The sequence below is a fragment of the Semicossyphus pulcher genome, unplaced genomic scaffold, assembly GCF_022749685.1.
Source record: "Semicossyphus pulcher isolate SPU_LCO1_2020_fin unplaced genomic scaffold, fSemPul1.0.p SCAF_11, whole genome shotgun sequence".
NCBI lineage: Eukaryota > Metazoa > Chordata > Actinopteri > Labriformes > Labridae > Semicossyphus > Semicossyphus pulcher.
Genome location: NW_027211615.1, coordinates 2,950,001 through 2,960,000, shown reverse-complemented (window position 1 = coordinate 2,960,000; position 10,000 = coordinate 2,950,001). Strand labels below are relative to the sequence as shown.

Below are 10,000 nucleotides of genomic sequence, written 5' to 3'. Positions count from 1 at the left end.
TCCTAGAAAAAAAACACAGTAACATATGAAGAGATTAAAAAGTGCCAAAATGCATTTTTAAAAGGCCCGATTGAACACACAACTGTCGCTTACGGCAATACCACCCTGAACACGCCCGATCTCGTCCGATCTCGGAAGCTAAGCAGGGTTGGGCCTGGTTAGTACTTGGATGGGAGACCGCCTGGGAATACCAGGTGCTGTAAGCTTTTTCATTTTTCTGTGATGGACAGGAGAGGTGCTGATGCTGCAGGCCTTGAAAAAGTTGGATCAGACACTCATGTGCAAGAATGCATTGAATTCATCCTAGAAAAAAAACACAGTAACATATGAAGAGATTAAAAAGTGCCCAAATGCATTTTTAAAAGGCCCGATTGAACACACAACTGTCGCTTACGGCCATACCACCCTGAACACGCCCGATCTCGTCCGATCTCGGAAGCTAAGCAGGGTCGGGCCTGGTTAGTACTTGGATGGGAGACCGCCTGGGAATACCAGGTGCTGTAAGCTTTTTCATTTTTCTGTGATGGACAGGAGAGGTGCTGATGCTGCAGGCCTTGAAAAAGTTGGATCATACACTCATGTGCAAGAATGCATTGAATTCATCCTAGAAAACAAACACAGTAACATATGAAGAGATTAAAAAGTGCCCAAATGCATTTTTAAAAGGCCCGATTGAACACACAACTGTCGCTTACGGCCATACCACCCTGAACACGCCCGATCTCGTCCGATCTCGGAAGCTAAGCAGGGTCGGGCCTGGTTAGTACTTGGATGGGAGACCGCCTGGGAATACCAGGTGCTGTAAGCTTTTTCATTTTTCTGTGATGGACAGGAGAGGTGCTGATGCTGCAGGCCTTGAAAAAGTTGGATCAGACACTCATGTGCAAGAATGCATTGAATTCATCCTAGAAAAAAAACACAGTAACATATGAAGAGATTAAAAAGTGCCCAAATGCATTTTTAAAAGGCCCGATTGAACACACAACTGTCGCTTACGGCCATACCACCCTGAACACGCCCGATCTCGTCCGATCTCGGAAGCTAAGCAGGGTCGGGCCTGGTTAGTACTTGGATGGGAGACCGCCTGGGAATACCAGGTGCTGTAAGCTTTTTCATTTTTCTGTGATGGACAGGAGAGGTGCTGATGCTGCAGGCCTTGAAAAAGTTTGATCAGACACTCATGTGCAAGAATGCATTGAATTCATCCTAGAAAAAAAACACAGTAACATATGAAGAGATTAAAAAGTGCCCAAATGCATTTTTAAAAGGCCTGATTGAACACACAGCTGTCGCTTACGGCCATGCCACCCTGAACACGCCCGATCTCGTCCGATCTCGTCCGATCTCGGAAGCTAAGCAGGGTCAGGCCTGGTTAGTACTTGGATGGGAGACCGCCTGGGAATACCAGGTGCTGTAAGCTTTTTCATTTTTCTGTGATGGACAGGAGAGGTGCTGATGCTGCAGGCCTTGAAAAAGTTGGATCAGACACTCATGTGCAAGAATGCATTGAATTCATCCTAGAAAAAAAACACAGTAACATATGAAGAGATTAAAAAGTGCCCAAATGCATTTTTAAAAGGCCCGATTGAACACACAACTGTCGCTTACGGCCATACCACCCTGAACACGCCCGATCTCGTCCGATCTCGGAAGCTAAGCAGGGTCGGGCCTGGTTAGTACTTGGATGGGAGACCGCCTGGGAATACCAGGTGCTGTAAGCTTTTTCATTTTTCTGTGATGGACAGGAGAGGTGCTGATGCTGCAGGCCTTGAAAAAGTTGGATCAGACACTCATGTGCAAGAATGCATTGAATTCATCCTAGAAAAAAAACACAGTAACATATGAAGAGATTAAAAAGTGCCCAAATGCATTTTTAAAAGGCCCGATTGAACACACAACTGTCGCTTACGGCCATACCACCCTGAACACGCCCGATCTCGTCCGATCTCGGAAGCTAAGCAGGGTCGGGCCTGGTTAGTACTTGGATGGGAGACCGCCTGGGAATACCAGGTGCTGTAAGCTTTTTCATTTTTCTGTGATGGACAGGAGATGTGCTGATGCTGCAGGCCTTGAAAAAGTTTGATCAGACACTCATGTGCAAGAATGCATTGAATTCATCCTAGAAAAAAAACACAGTAACATATGAAGAGATTAAAAAGTGCCCAAATGCATTTTTAAAAGGCCCGATTGAACACACAACTGTCGCTTACGGCCATACCACCCTGAACACGCCCGATCTCGTCCGATCTCGGAAGCTAAGCAGGGTCGGGCCTGGTTAGTACTTGGATGGGAGACCGCCTGGGAATACCAGGTGCTGTAAGCTTTTTCATTTTTCTGTGATGGACAGGAGAGGTGCTGATGCTGCAGGCCTTGAAAAAGTTTGATCAGACACTCATGTGCAAGAATGCATTGAATTCATCCTAGAAAAAAAACACAGTAACATATGAAGAGATTAAAAAGTGCCCAAATGCATTTTTAAAAGGCCCGATTGAACACACAACTGTCGCTTACGGCCATACCACCCTGAACACGCCCGATCTCGTCCGATCTCGGAAGCTAAGCAGGGTCGGGCCTGGTTAGTACTTGGATGGGAGACCGCCTGGGAATACCAGGTGCTGTAAGCTTTTTCATTTTTCTGTGATGGACAGGAGAGGTGCTGATGCTGCAGGCCTTGAAAAAGTTTGATCATACACTCATGTGCAAGAATGCATTGAATTCATCCTAGAAAAAAAACACAGTAACATATGAAGAGATTAAAAAGTGCCCAAATGCATTTTAAAAAGGCCTGATTGAACACACAGCTGTCGCTTACGGCCATACCACCCTGAACACGCCCGATCTCGTCCGATCTCGGAAGCTAAGCAGGGTCAGGCCTGGTTAGTACTTGGATGGGAGACCGCCTGGGAATACCAGGTGCTGTAAGCTTTTTCATTTTTCTGTGATGGACAGGATAGGTGCTGATGCTGCAGGCCTTGAAAAAGTTGGATCAGACACTCATGTGCAAGAATGCATTGAATTCATCCTAGAAAAAAAACACAGTAACATATGAAGAGATTAAAAAGTGCCCAAATGCATTTTTAAAAGGCCCGATTGAACACACAACTGTCGCTTACGGCCATACCACCCTGAACACGCCCGATCTCGTCCGATCTCGGAAGCTAAGCAGGGTCGGGCCTGGTTAGTACTTGGATGGGAGACCGCCTGGGAATACCAGGTGCTGTAAGCTTTTTCATTTTTCTGTGATGGACAGGAGAGGTGCTGATGCTGCAGGCCTTGAAAAAGTTTGATCAGACACTCATGTGCAAGAATGCATTGAATTCATCCTAGAAAAAAAACACAGTAACATATGAAGAGATTAAAAAGTGCCCAAATGCATTTTTAAAAGGCCCGATTGAACACACAACTGTCGCTTACGGCCATACCACCCTGAACACGCCCGATCTCGTCCGATCTCGGAAGCTAAGCAGGGTCGGGCCTGGTTAGTACTTGGATGGGAGACCGCCTGGGAATACCAGGTGCTGTAAGCTTTTTCATTTTTCTGTGATGGACAGGAGAGGTGCTGATGCTGCAGGCCTTGAAAAAGTTGGATCAGACACTCATGTGCAAGAATGCATTGAATTCATCCTAGAAAAAAAACACAGTAACATATGAAGAGATTAAAAAGTGCCCAAATGCATTTTTAAAAGGCCCGATTGAACACGCAACTGTCGCTTACGGCCATACCACCCTGAACACGCCCGATCTCATCCGATCTCGGAAGCTAAGCAGAGTCGGGCCTGGTTAGTACTTGGATGGGAGACCGCCTGGGAATACCAGGTGCTGTAAGCTTTTTCATTTTTCTGTGATGGACAGGAGAGGTGCTGATGCTGCAGGCCTTGAAAAAGTTTGATCAGACACTCATGTGCAAGAATGCATTGAATTCATCCTAGAAAAAAAACACAGTAACATATGAAGAGATTAAAATGTGCCCAAATGCATTTTTAAAAGGCCCGATTGAACACACAACTGTCGCTTACGGCCATACCACCCTGAACACGCCCGATCTCGTCCGATCTCGGAAGCTAAGCAGGGTCCGGCCTGGTTAGTACTTGGATGGGAGACCGCCTGGGAATACCAGGTGCTGTAAGCTTTTTCATTTTTCTGTGATGGACAGGAGAGGTGCTGATGCTGCAGGCCTTGAAAAAGTTTGATCAGACACTCATGTGCAAGAATGCATTGAATTCATCCTAGAAAAAAAACACAGTAACATATGAAGAGATTAAAAAGTGCCCAAATGCATTTTTAAAAGGCCCGATTGAACACACAACTGTCGCTTACGGCCATACCACCCTGAACACGCCCGATCTCATCCGATCTCGGAAGCTAAGCAGGGTCGGGCCTGGTTAGTACTTGGATGGGAGACCGCCTGGGAATACCAGGTGCTGTAAGCTTTTTCATTTTTCTGTGATGGACAGGAGAGGTGCTGATGCTGCAGGCCTTGAAAAAGTTTGATCAGACACTCATGTGCAAGAATGCATTGAATTCATCATAGAAAAAAACCATGACAAAATCTTTGACGAAAACTATAAAAAACGTTAAAAATACAGCCAAATTCAAGAATGAGGTGGGGCAGATGCCCCACCGCATTCTTGCTGCACCATGCCACGTCTTTAAAAGGCCCGATTGAACACACAACTGTCGCTTACGGCCATACCACCCTGAACACGCCCGATCTCGTCTGATCTCGGAAGCTAAGCAGGGTCGGGCCTGGTTAGTACTTGGATGGGAGACCGCCTGGGAATACCAGGTGCTGTAAGCTTTTTCATTTTTCTGTGATGGACAGGAGAGGTGCTGATGCTGCAGGCCTTGAAAAAGTTTGATCAGACACTCATGTGCAAGAATGCATTGAATTCATCCTAGAAAAAAAACACAGTAACATATGAAGAGATTAAAAAGTGCCCAAATGCATTTTTAAAAGGCCCGATTGAACACACAACTGTCGCTTACGGCCATACCACCCTGAACACGCCCGATCTCGTCCGATCTCGGAAGCTAAGCAGGGTCGGGCCTGGTTAGTACTTGGATGGGAGACCGCCTGGGAATACCAGGTGCTGTAAGCTTTTTCATTTTTCTGTGATGGACAGGAGAGGTGCTGATGCTGCAGGCCTTGAAAAAGTTGGATCAGACACTCATGTGCAAGAATGCATTGAATTCATCCTAGAAAAAAAACACAGTAACATATGAAGAGATTAAAAAGTGCCCAAATGCATTTTTAAAAGGCCCGATTGAACACACAACTGTCGCTTACGGCCATACCACCCTGAACACGCCCGATCTCGTCCGATCTCGGAAGCTAAGCAGGGTCGGGCCTGGTTAGTACTTGGATGGGAGACCGCCTGGGAATACCAGGTGCTGTAAGCTTTTTCATTTTTCTGTGATGGACAGGAGAGGTGCTGATGCTGCAGGCCTTGAAAAAGTTTGATCAGACACTCATGTGCAAGAATGCATTGAATTCATCCTAGAAAAAAAACACAGTAACATATGAAGAGATTAAAAAGTGCCCAAATGCATTTTTAAAAGGCCCGATTGAACACACAACTGTCGCTTACGGCCATACCACCCTGAACACGCCCGATCTCGTCCGATCTCGGAAGCTAAGCAGGGTCGGGCCTGGTTAGTACTTGGATGGGAGACCGCCTGGGAATACCAGGTGCTGTAAGCTTTTTCATTTTTCTGTGATGGACAGGAGAGGTGCTGATGCTGCAGGCCTTGAAAAAGTTTGATCAGACACTCATGTGCAAGAATGCATTGAATTCATCCTAGAAAAAAAACACAGTAACATATGAAGAGATTAAAAAGTGCCCAAATGCATTTTTAAAAGGCCCGATTGAACACACAACTGTCGCTTACGGCCATACCACCCTGAACACGCCCGATCTCGTCCGATCTCGGAAGCTAAGCAGGGTCGGGCCTGGTTAGTACTTGGATGGGAGACCGCCTGGGAATACCAGGTGCTGTAAGCTTTTTCATTTTTCTGTGATGGACAGGAGAGGTGCTGATGCTGCAGGCCTTGAAAAAGTTTGATCAGACACTCATGTGCAAGAATGCATTGAATTCATCCTAGAAAAAAAACACAGTAACATATGAAGAGATTAAAAAGTGCCCAAATGCATTTTTAAAAGGCCCGATTGAACACACAACTGTCGCTTACGGCCATACCACCCTGAACACGCCCGATCTCGTCCGATCTCGGAAGCTAAGCAGGGTCGGGCCTGGTTAGTACTTGGATGGGAGACCGCCTGGGAATACCAGGTGCTGTAAGCTTTTTCATTTTTCTGTGATGGACAGGAGAGGTGCTGATGCTGCAGGCCTTGAAAAAGTTTGATCAGACACTCATGTGCAAGAATGCATTGAATTCATCCTAGAAAAAAACCATGACAAAATCTTTGACGAAAACTATAAACAACGTTAAAAATACAGCCACATTCTTGCTGCACCATGCCACGTCTTTAAAAGGCCCGATTGAACACACAACTGTCGCTTACGGCCATACCACCCTGAACACGCCCGATCTCGTCCGATCTCGGAAGCTATGCAGGGTCGGGCCTGGTTAGTACTTGGATGGGAGACCGCCTGGGAATACCAGGTGCTGTAAGCTTTTTCATTTTTCTGTGATGGACAGGAGAGGTGCTGATGCTGCAGGCCTTGAAAAAGTTTGATCAGACACTCATGTGCAAGAATGCATTGAATTCATCCTAGAAAAAAAACACAGTAACATATGAAGAGATTAAAAAGTGCCCAAATGCATTTTTAAAAGGCCCGATTGAACACACAACTGTCGCTTACGGCCATACCACCTTGAACACGCCCGATCTCGTCCGATCTCGGAAGCTAAGCAGGGTCGGGCCTGGTTAGTACTTGGATGGGAGACCGCCTGGGAATACCAGGTGCTGTAAGCTTTTTCATTTTTCTGTGATGGACAGGAGAGGTACTGATGCTGCAGGCCTTGAAAAAGTTTGATCAGACACTCATGTGCAAGAATGCATTGAATTCATCATAGAAAAAAACCATGACAAAATCTTTGACGAAAACTATAAACAACGTTAAAAATACAGCCACATTCTTGCTGCACCATGCCACGTCTTTAAAAGGCCCGATTGAACACACAACTGTCGCTTACGGCCATACCACCCTGAACACGCCCGATCTCGTCCGATCTCGGAAGCTAAGCAGGGTCGGGCCTGGTTAGTACTTGGATGGGAGACCGCCTGGGAATACCAGGTGCTGTAAGCTTTTTCATTTTTCTGTGATGGACAGGAGATGTGCTGATGCTGCAGGCCTTGAAAAAGTTTGATCAGACACTCATGTGCAAGAATGCATTGAATTCATCCTAGAAAAAAAACACAGTAACATATGAAGAGATTAAAAAGTGCCCAAATGCATTTTTAAAAGGCCCGATTGAACACACAACTGTCGTTTACGGCCATACCACCCTGAACACGCCCGATCTCGTCGGATCTCGGAAGCTAAGCAGGGTCGGGCCTGGTTAGTACTTGGATGGGAGACCGCCTGGGAATACCAGGTGCTGTAAGCTTTTTCATTTTTCTGTGATGGACAGGAGAGGAGCTGATGCTGCAGGCCTTGAAAAAGTTTGATCAGACACTCATGTGCAAGAATGCATTGAATTCATCCTAGAAAAAAACCACAATAACATATGAAGAGATTAAAAAGTGCCCAAATGCTTTTTTAAAAGGCCCGATTGAACACACATCTGTCGCTTACGGCCATACCACCCTGAACACGCCCGATCTCGTCCGATCTCGGAAGCTAAGCAGGGTCGGGCCTGGTTAGTACTTGGATGGAAGACCGCCTGGGAATACCAGGTGCTGTAAGCTTTTTCATTTTTCTGTGATGGACAGGAGAGGTGCTGATGCTGCAGGCCTTGAAAAAGTTTGATCAGACACTCATGTGCAAGAATGCATTGAATTCATCCTAGAAAAAAAACACAGTAACATATGAAGAGATTAAAAAGTGCCCAAATGCATTTTTAAAAGGCCCGATTGAACACACAACTGTCGCTTACGGCCATACCACCCTGAACACGCCCGATCTCGTCCGATCTCGGAAGCTAAGCAGGGTCGGGCCTGGTTAGTACTTGGATGGGAGACCGCCTGGGAATACCAGGTGCTGTAAGATTTTTCATTTTTCTGTGATGGACAGGAGAGGCGCTGATGCTGCAGGCCTTGAAAAAGTTTGATCAGACACTCATGTGCAAGAATGCATTGAATTCATCCTAGAAAAAAAACACAGTAACATATGAAGAGATTAAAAAGTGCCCAAATGCATTTTTAAAAGGCCCGATTGAACACACAACTGTCGCTTACGGCCATACCACCCTGAACACGCCCGATCTCGTCCGATCTCGGAAGCTAAGCAGGGTCGGGCCTGGTTAGTACTTGGATGGGAGACCGCCTGGGAATACCAGGTGCTGTAAGCTTTTTCATTTTTCTGTGATGGACAGGAGAGGTGCTGATGCTGCAGGCCTTGAAAAAGTTGGATCAGACACTCATGTGCAAGAATGCATTGAATTCATCCTAGAAAAAAAACACAGTGACATATGAAGAGATTAAAAAGTGTCCAAATGCATTTTTAAAAGGCCCGATTGAACACACAACTGTCGCTTACGGCCATACCACCCTGAACACGGCCGATCTCGTCCGATCTCGGAAGCTAAGCAGGGTCGGGCCTGGTTAGTACTTGGATGGGAGACCGCCTGGGAATACCAGGTGCTGTAAGCTTTTTCATTTTTCTGTGATGGACAGGAGAGGTGCTGATGCTGCAGGCCTTGAAAAAGTTAGATCAGACACTCATGTGCAAGAATGCATTGAATTCATCCTAGAAAAAAAACACAGTAACATATGAAGAGATTAAAAAGTGCCCAAATGCATTTTTAAAAGGCCCGATTGAACACACAACTGTCGCTTACGGCCATACCACCCTGAACACGTCCGATCTCGTCCGATCTCGGAAGCTAAGCAGGGTCGGGCCTGGTTAGTACTTGGATGGGACACCGCCTGGGAATACCAGGTGCTGTAAGCTTTTTCATTTTTCTGTGATGGACAGGAGAGGTGCTGATGCTGCAGGCCTTGAAAAAGTTTGATCAGACACTCATGTGCAAGAATGCATTGAATTCATCCTAGAAAAAAAACACAGTAACATATGAAGAGATTAAAAAGTGCCCAAATGCATTTTTAAAAGGCCCGATTGAACACACAACTGTCGCTTACGGCCATACCACCCTGAACACGCCCGATCTCGTCCGATCTCGGAAGCTAAGCAGGGTCGGGCCTGGTTAGTACTTGGATGGGAGACCGCCTGGGAATACCAGGTGTTGTAAGCTTTTTCATTTTTCTGTGATGGACAGGAGAGGTGCTGATGCTGCAGGCCTTGAAAAAGTTTGATCAGACACTCATGTGCAAGAATGCATTGAATTCATCATAGAAAAAAAACCATGACAAAATCTTTGACGAAAACTATAAACAAAGTTAAAAATACAGCCACATTCTTGCTGCACCATGCCACGTCTTTAAAAGGCCCGATTGAACACACAACTGTCGCTTACGGCCATACCACCCTGAACACGCCCGATCTCGTCCGATCTCGGAAGCTAAGCAGGGTCGGGCCTGGTTAGTACTTGGATGGGAGACCGCCTGGGAATACCAGGTGCTGTAAGCTTTTTCATTTTTCTGTGATGGACAGGAGAGGTGCTGATGCTGCAGGCATTGAAAAAGTTTGATCAGACACTCATGTGCAAGAATGCATTGAATTCATCCTAGAAAAAAAACACAGTAACATATGAAGAGATTAAAAAGTGCCAAAATGCATTTTTAAAAGGCCCGATTGAACACACAACTGTCGCTTACGGCCATACCACCCTGAACACGCCCGATCTCGTCCGATCTCGGAAGCTAAGCAGGGTCGGGCCTGGTTAGTACTTGGATGGGAGACCGCCTGGGAATAC

General features: G+C 46.1%; 32 non-coding genes and 1 pseudogene across 32 annotated transcripts in view; all 33 read left to right on the top strand.

The window, feature by feature from the left end:
* Positions 1–87: 87 nt before the first annotated feature.
* Positions 88–206, top strand: LOC138586399 (5S ribosomal RNA). Its single transcript, XR_011306479.1, has one exon. It is a non-coding gene; the product is annotated as a 5S ribosomal RNA (ribosomal RNA).
* Positions 207–388: 182 nt separating this feature from the next.
* Positions 389–507, top strand: LOC138585818 (5S ribosomal RNA). Its single transcript, XR_011305930.1, has one exon. It is a non-coding gene; the product is annotated as a 5S ribosomal RNA (ribosomal RNA).
* Positions 508–689: 182 nt separating this feature from the next.
* LOC138585817 (5S ribosomal RNA) lies at positions 690–808 on the top strand. Its single transcript, XR_011305929.1, has one exon. It is a non-coding gene; the product is annotated as a 5S ribosomal RNA (ribosomal RNA).
* Positions 809–990: 182 nt separating this feature from the next.
* On the top strand, positions 991–1,109 carry LOC138585816 (5S ribosomal RNA). Its single transcript, XR_011305928.1, has one exon. It is a non-coding gene; the product is annotated as a 5S ribosomal RNA (ribosomal RNA).
* A 182-nt stretch (positions 1,110–1,291) lies between these two features.
* LOC138587353 (5S ribosomal RNA) lies at positions 1,292–1,420 on the top strand (annotated as a pseudogene).
* A 182-nt stretch (positions 1,421–1,602) lies between these two features.
* On the top strand, positions 1,603–1,721 carry LOC138585814 (5S ribosomal RNA). The gene has a single exon (XR_011305926.1). It is a non-coding gene; the product is annotated as a 5S ribosomal RNA (ribosomal RNA).
* Positions 1,722–1,903: 182 nt separating this feature from the next.
* LOC138585812 (5S ribosomal RNA) lies at positions 1,904–2,022 on the top strand. The gene has a single exon (XR_011305925.1). It is a non-coding gene; the product is annotated as a 5S ribosomal RNA (ribosomal RNA).
* A 182-nt stretch (positions 2,023–2,204) lies between these two features.
* Positions 2,205–2,323, top strand: LOC138585811 (5S ribosomal RNA). The gene has a single exon (XR_011305924.1). It is a non-coding gene; the product is annotated as a 5S ribosomal RNA (ribosomal RNA).
* A 182-nt stretch (positions 2,324–2,505) lies between these two features.
* Positions 2,506–2,624, top strand: LOC138585810 (5S ribosomal RNA). The gene has a single exon (XR_011305923.1). It is a non-coding gene; the product is annotated as a 5S ribosomal RNA (ribosomal RNA).
* A 182-nt stretch (positions 2,625–2,806) lies between these two features.
* Positions 2,807–2,925, top strand: LOC138586962 (5S ribosomal RNA). Its single transcript, XR_011307013.1, has one exon. It is a non-coding gene; the product is annotated as a 5S ribosomal RNA (ribosomal RNA).
* A 182-nt stretch (positions 2,926–3,107) lies between these two features.
* Positions 3,108–3,226, top strand: LOC138585809 (5S ribosomal RNA). The gene has a single exon (XR_011305922.1). It is a non-coding gene; the product is annotated as a 5S ribosomal RNA (ribosomal RNA).
* A 182-nt stretch (positions 3,227–3,408) lies between these two features.
* On the top strand, positions 3,409–3,527 carry LOC138585808 (5S ribosomal RNA). The gene has a single exon (XR_011305921.1). It is a non-coding gene; the product is annotated as a 5S ribosomal RNA (ribosomal RNA).
* A 182-nt stretch (positions 3,528–3,709) lies between these two features.
* On the top strand, positions 3,710–3,828 carry LOC138586598 (5S ribosomal RNA). The gene has a single exon (XR_011306665.1). It is a non-coding gene; the product is annotated as a 5S ribosomal RNA (ribosomal RNA).
* A 182-nt stretch (positions 3,829–4,010) lies between these two features.
* On the top strand, positions 4,011–4,129 carry LOC138587153 (5S ribosomal RNA). The gene has a single exon (XR_011307195.1). It is a non-coding gene; the product is annotated as a 5S ribosomal RNA (ribosomal RNA).
* Positions 4,130–4,311: 182 nt separating this feature from the next.
* Positions 4,312–4,430, top strand: LOC138587418 (5S ribosomal RNA). The gene has a single exon (XR_011307420.1). It is a non-coding gene; the product is annotated as a 5S ribosomal RNA (ribosomal RNA).
* A 249-nt stretch (positions 4,431–4,679) lies between these two features.
* On the top strand, positions 4,680–4,798 carry LOC138586366 (5S ribosomal RNA). The gene has a single exon (XR_011306448.1). It is a non-coding gene; the product is annotated as a 5S ribosomal RNA (ribosomal RNA).
* Positions 4,799–4,980: 182 nt separating this feature from the next.
* LOC138585807 (5S ribosomal RNA) lies at positions 4,981–5,099 on the top strand. Its single transcript, XR_011305920.1, has one exon. It is a non-coding gene; the product is annotated as a 5S ribosomal RNA (ribosomal RNA).
* Positions 5,100–5,281: 182 nt separating this feature from the next.
* LOC138585806 (5S ribosomal RNA) lies at positions 5,282–5,400 on the top strand. Its single transcript, XR_011305919.1, has one exon. It is a non-coding gene; the product is annotated as a 5S ribosomal RNA (ribosomal RNA).
* Positions 5,401–5,582: 182 nt separating this feature from the next.
* On the top strand, positions 5,583–5,701 carry LOC138585805 (5S ribosomal RNA). Its single transcript, XR_011305918.1, has one exon. It is a non-coding gene; the product is annotated as a 5S ribosomal RNA (ribosomal RNA).
* A 182-nt stretch (positions 5,702–5,883) lies between these two features.
* Positions 5,884–6,002, top strand: LOC138585804 (5S ribosomal RNA). The gene has a single exon (XR_011305917.1). It is a non-coding gene; the product is annotated as a 5S ribosomal RNA (ribosomal RNA).
* Positions 6,003–6,184: 182 nt separating this feature from the next.
* LOC138585802 (5S ribosomal RNA) lies at positions 6,185–6,303 on the top strand. Its single transcript, XR_011305915.1, has one exon. It is a non-coding gene; the product is annotated as a 5S ribosomal RNA (ribosomal RNA).
* A 215-nt stretch (positions 6,304–6,518) lies between these two features.
* On the top strand, positions 6,519–6,637 carry LOC138587060 (5S ribosomal RNA). Its single transcript, XR_011307106.1, has one exon. It is a non-coding gene; the product is annotated as a 5S ribosomal RNA (ribosomal RNA).
* Positions 6,638–6,819: 182 nt separating this feature from the next.
* Positions 6,820–6,938, top strand: LOC138586448 (5S ribosomal RNA). The gene has a single exon (XR_011306524.1). It is a non-coding gene; the product is annotated as a 5S ribosomal RNA (ribosomal RNA).
* Positions 6,939–7,153: 215 nt separating this feature from the next.
* Positions 7,154–7,272, top strand: LOC138585801 (5S ribosomal RNA). The gene has a single exon (XR_011305914.1). It is a non-coding gene; the product is annotated as a 5S ribosomal RNA (ribosomal RNA).
* Positions 7,273–7,454: 182 nt separating this feature from the next.
* On the top strand, positions 7,455–7,573 carry LOC138586861 (5S ribosomal RNA). The gene has a single exon (XR_011306918.1). It is a non-coding gene; the product is annotated as a 5S ribosomal RNA (ribosomal RNA).
* Positions 7,574–7,755: 182 nt separating this feature from the next.
* LOC138586661 (5S ribosomal RNA) lies at positions 7,756–7,874 on the top strand. The gene has a single exon (XR_011306726.1). It is a non-coding gene; the product is annotated as a 5S ribosomal RNA (ribosomal RNA).
* Positions 7,875–8,056: 182 nt separating this feature from the next.
* LOC138586814 (5S ribosomal RNA) lies at positions 8,057–8,175 on the top strand. Its single transcript, XR_011306874.1, has one exon. It is a non-coding gene; the product is annotated as a 5S ribosomal RNA (ribosomal RNA).
* A 182-nt stretch (positions 8,176–8,357) lies between these two features.
* LOC138585800 (5S ribosomal RNA) lies at positions 8,358–8,476 on the top strand. The gene has a single exon (XR_011305913.1). It is a non-coding gene; the product is annotated as a 5S ribosomal RNA (ribosomal RNA).
* A 182-nt stretch (positions 8,477–8,658) lies between these two features.
* LOC138586995 (5S ribosomal RNA) lies at positions 8,659–8,777 on the top strand. The gene has a single exon (XR_011307045.1). It is a non-coding gene; the product is annotated as a 5S ribosomal RNA (ribosomal RNA).
* Positions 8,778–8,959: 182 nt separating this feature from the next.
* Positions 8,960–9,078, top strand: LOC138587130 (5S ribosomal RNA). The gene has a single exon (XR_011307173.1). It is a non-coding gene; the product is annotated as a 5S ribosomal RNA (ribosomal RNA).
* Positions 9,079–9,260: 182 nt separating this feature from the next.
* LOC138586505 (5S ribosomal RNA) lies at positions 9,261–9,379 on the top strand. Its single transcript, XR_011306578.1, has one exon. It is a non-coding gene; the product is annotated as a 5S ribosomal RNA (ribosomal RNA).
* Positions 9,380–9,595: 216 nt separating this feature from the next.
* On the top strand, positions 9,596–9,714 carry LOC138585799 (5S ribosomal RNA). The gene has a single exon (XR_011305912.1). It is a non-coding gene; the product is annotated as a 5S ribosomal RNA (ribosomal RNA).
* A 182-nt stretch (positions 9,715–9,896) lies between these two features.
* LOC138585798 (5S ribosomal RNA) overlaps positions 9,897–10,000 on the top strand; it is a 119-nt gene continuing 15 nt past the window's right edge. Inside the window, exon 1 of the ribosomal RNA XR_011305911.1 lies at positions 9,897–10,000. This exon is cut by the window's right edge and continues 15 nt beyond it. This is a non-coding gene — a ribosomal RNA (5S ribosomal RNA).